Raw genomic sequence first — 4,396 nt, 5'->3', positions numbered from 1 at the left:
CATCCCAAAGGGTCTGGACTGTTGTGTTTGCATTTTCATTTGTTTCCATATATTGTTAACTTTCTTCTTTAATTGGCTGGTTGGCCCATTCATTCTTTAGTAGGATGTTCTTTAACCTCCATGCATTTGGAGGTTTTCCAAGCGTTTTCCTGTGGTTGATTTCAAGTTTCATACCATTGTGATGTGAAAATGTGCATGGTATGATCTCAATTCTTTTATATTTACTGAAGGATGTTTTGTGACCCAGTAAGTGATCTGTCTTGAGGTATGTTCCATGTGCACTCAAGAAGAATGTGTATACTTCTTCTTTAGGAATAAATGTCTGACTATATCTGTCAAGGGCATCTGGTCCAGTGTATCATTCAGGGCCATTGTTTCTTATTGACTTCCTGTCTAGATGATCTGTCCATTGCTGTAAGCGGAGTGTTGAAATCCCCTGCATGTACTATGTTCTTACCAAGAAAAGTGTTCATGGTTGTGATTAATTATTTTATATATTTGGGAGCTTGCAAATTGGGTGCATAAACATGTATAATTGTTAGCTCTTCTTGATGGATAGACCCCATAATTATGATAGAATGCCCTTCTTCACTTCTTATTACATCCTTTGTTTTTAAATCTAGTTTGTCTGATGTAAGAACGGCTCTTCCAGCTTTCTTTTGACTTCCAGCAGCATGATCGGTGGTTTTCCATCCCTTCACGTTCAATCTGAAGGTGTCTTCAGGTCTAAAATGGGTCTCTGGTAGACAACAAATAGATGGGTCTTGTTTTTTAATCCATTCTGATATGCTGTATCTTTTGATTGGAGTATTTAGTCCATTTACTTTCAGTGTTATCTTGGAATGATATGGATTTAGAGTCATTGTATTATCTGTAGGTTTCATGGTTATAGTGATGTCTCTGATCCTCCGTGGTCTTTGCAACATTCCATTCACAGCCTCTCCCTTAGGCTCTCTTATAAGGCTGGTTAGTGGTGATGAGCTCCTTCAGTTTCTGTTTGTCTGGGAAAACTTTGATCTCTCCCTCTATTCTGAATGACAACCTTACTGGATAAAAGAGTCTTTACTGCATATTTTTCCTACTCAGTCCATTGAAAATCCTGTCACTTCTTTCTGGCCTGCCAGGTTTCAGCAGATAGGTCTGCTACTACCCATACATATCTACGCTTGTAGGTTAAGGCCCATTTGTCCCTATAGCTCCTTTCAGAATTCTCTCTTTATCTTTGTATTTTGCCAGTTTCACTATGATATGTTGTGCAGAAGATCGATTCAAGTTACATCTGAACGGAGTCCCTGTGCCTCCTGGATTTCCATGTCTGTTTCCTTCCCCAGATTTTGGGGAAGTTCATAGCTATGAGTTGTTTAAGTATACCCTCTGTCCCTTTCTCTCTCCTCCTCCTCTTCTTCTTCTTCTTCTTCTTCTTCTTCTTTTCTTCTTCTTCTGGAACTCTTATGAAACAGATATTATTCCGTTTCATTGAGTGGCTTAGTTCTCTAATTCTCTCCTTGTGGTCCAGAATTTTTTATCTTTCTTTTTCTCAGCTTTATCTTTTCCCATAAATTTACCTTCTATTTCACTTATTCTCCCCTCTGCCTCTTCAATTCTCAGTGTCACCACCTCTACTTATTTTGCACCTCATTTACAGCATTTTAAAATTTTCATGACTATTTTTTAGTTCCTTGATCTCTGCAGCAATAGATTCTCTGCTGTTCTCTGCTTTTTTTCAAGCTCAGCGATTAATTTTATGAATATCATTCTAAATTATTGGTCACTTCTATTGGTTATATCTGTTTGGGCCAATTGTTTAGCTGCCATTTCTTCCTAGAATTTCTTTTGAGAATTCTACAGTTTCATCATTTTGGCTAGTTTTCTGTCTCTTTTGTGTTTTAACAGCTTGTTATGTGTCTTGCACTTGTGAGCACTACTATATTAAAGAGGGGTCATGCACTGTCAAGGGCTTGCCCTTCAGGAGGTGTTTTTTGGAGTGTGTTGCTTGCTCTCTGTTGTGACTTTGGTTGCTTTATCTCCCTACTCTTAGTGATGTTTTGGACCCTCTACCAGGTGTGGTTTGATTTGTTCATTGAAGTAGCCATGTTAATAAAACAAAAAACAAACAAAAAAACCCCAGCAGGGTGGTGGCATTGTTGATGGAAGAGGCCTTATCCCATACAAAGAGAGAAATGACAGGGAAGGAGGAAAAGCAAAGAAAAGAAATTGATAAGATAAAGAAACTAAAGGGCTTGAGAGAGAGAGAGAGAGAGAGAAAATAAAAGAAATATAGAACAGGTATAAAGAGAATAGAGTAAATATGTCTGCTTAAGGAATCCAACAACCAGAATAACCAGTCTAGAGGCGAGTAGAAAAGAAGGAGAAAGAAAGATAAAAATCGTATATATATATATAATAAGAATTTTCCAAAGTATCCAAGAACTAAATGAGGAAATGCAAAACCACTGGGTGTCTTGTAACCAGTAGAAGCTCTTGAGCTCTTGTTTGGAGGAGGGGCTGTCTGGATCATCAGCATCAACCCTGCTCCAGTAGATATACAGTTACCAGCTGCCAAAGGATGTGTTTTGTTGTTGGCAGGCCACATCCACTGTGGCTCTGAAGCTCCACCTTGTTGATTAATGGAAGAAAACTGGAGACACTCCAGTCTCTTCTCCTCGGACCAGATGTCCTAGACCACTCTTTTCAAGCCATCCTTATAGTGCAGAGGGCATGAACAAGGCAGTTTGTCCCATTCCGCCAAGTTCTTTGCCTACCTGGTTGCTTGGTTGGGATTTAACCTTGATGTCTTAAATGGTACCACTCTGTGTGCCCCAGTTCTGGGGAATTGCCACTCCGAGCTGGTGATATATGGTCGCTGGCTGGTGGGTGCAGGCAGGTTCCTTTGTCCTTTGGACGATTATATATCTTCTTCTCACAGAATTTCAGGAATGGGATTGCTTTTTCCCGCTGCAGACTGTGCCTCTGAACTGGAACCAAGCCCAGGTCTGGCACCCCTCCTCCCCAGGTGTATGAATAGGGCAGCTGGCCCAGTCTGGAGAAACCCCTTAAGTTAGAAATTGGATCTTTCTCCATCCCAGGCCATTTTTCTCTTGTCCAGATATAGTCCAAACCCCTAGCCTCTTTTCTCTTCCTTTTGTCTCTCCAGAGAAAGGGATCCCTCCCATCCCTGCATATGTACTTTTCTTTCCCAGTTCACAATCACACACCTATAGCCTGCCAGATTGTTCCTGTGGGTCCCTGGAGATGTCTCTGTCACTCCACAGCCTGGACTCTTGGAATTCAAAGTCCTTTGGCCTCAACATTGCTGTGTTTGAGGGATGAGGGAAACCCAGGCCCCCCTAATTCTCTGCCATGTTGGATCTCCACTTCCTCTTTTCTTTAAAAGCAAGTAATTTACCATGGTGCTAAATTCAAGAGGTATATGAAGATACCTATTGTAAGGCTTCCTTCCCATCCCCGATTCTAAACTATCAGATTGTTTTCCCTGGAGGCAACCAACGTTAACAGTTTATTGTGTATCCTTCCATACAGTTTATTGTGTATATATCCATAAAGATATTTTATGCTTCTGCAAGCAAATACACATAAATAACTATTCTTTTTCCTCTTGTTACATATGTAGTACCTGGCCATACAAAGCACTCTGTACCTTGCTTTTATTTATGTATTTATTCATTCATTCGTTCACTTATTTAAATTTTTTGCTTAGAAATCTATCTTGGTGGGGTGATTTTAAAGATACATCCACAGATTGTTAGATACTTGTCTCCTCAAGAGGTCGACTTCCCTCCTCTTGGCTATGGGGTGGAATTGGTGGCTTGTTTCTAGTACATAGAAAATCAGCAGAATTGATGGGGCATCATTTTTGAAAATAGGTTCAAAACTACTCCTTTTGTTTTGGAAGTTCTCTATTGCATCACTTATCTGGGGAAGCCAGCTACCATGTCCTTGGGACACTCAAGCAGTCTAGAGACCTGTGAGAGGAGCAGCTGAGGCTGGCTCACAACTGTGTGAGTTCAGACTTGCTGACAACGACAGGACTGGACCCAGGAGCAGATCCTCCCTCGTCAGGACTTGAAATGACCCCAATCCCAGCCCCAGCTGTTAGCTTGCTTCCAGCTTCATGAGAGACCCTGAGCCAGAACCACCCAGCCAAGCTGATCCCAAATTCATGCTCACTGAAACTCTGAGATAATAAATGTTGTTTTGAGCTGATGAATTTGTTGTATAGCTATAGATAATACACTTGGAGATCCTTCCATATGACTTACATAGAGGGTGTATCTGTTCTTTTCACAGCTATTTTGTATTCCATTGTCTGAACACAACATTGTTTACTCTATCTAGGTCCCTATAGATGGACATCTCAGCTATTTCCAAGCCTATT

This window comes from Hyaena hyaena, unplaced genomic scaffold, assembly GCF_003009895.1.
Source record: "Hyaena hyaena isolate Hyena2069 unplaced genomic scaffold, ASM300989v1 scaffold_100, whole genome shotgun sequence".
NCBI lineage: Eukaryota > Metazoa > Chordata > Mammalia > Carnivora > Hyaenidae > Hyaena > Hyaena hyaena.
This window is presented reverse-complemented; position numbering follows the sequence as displayed.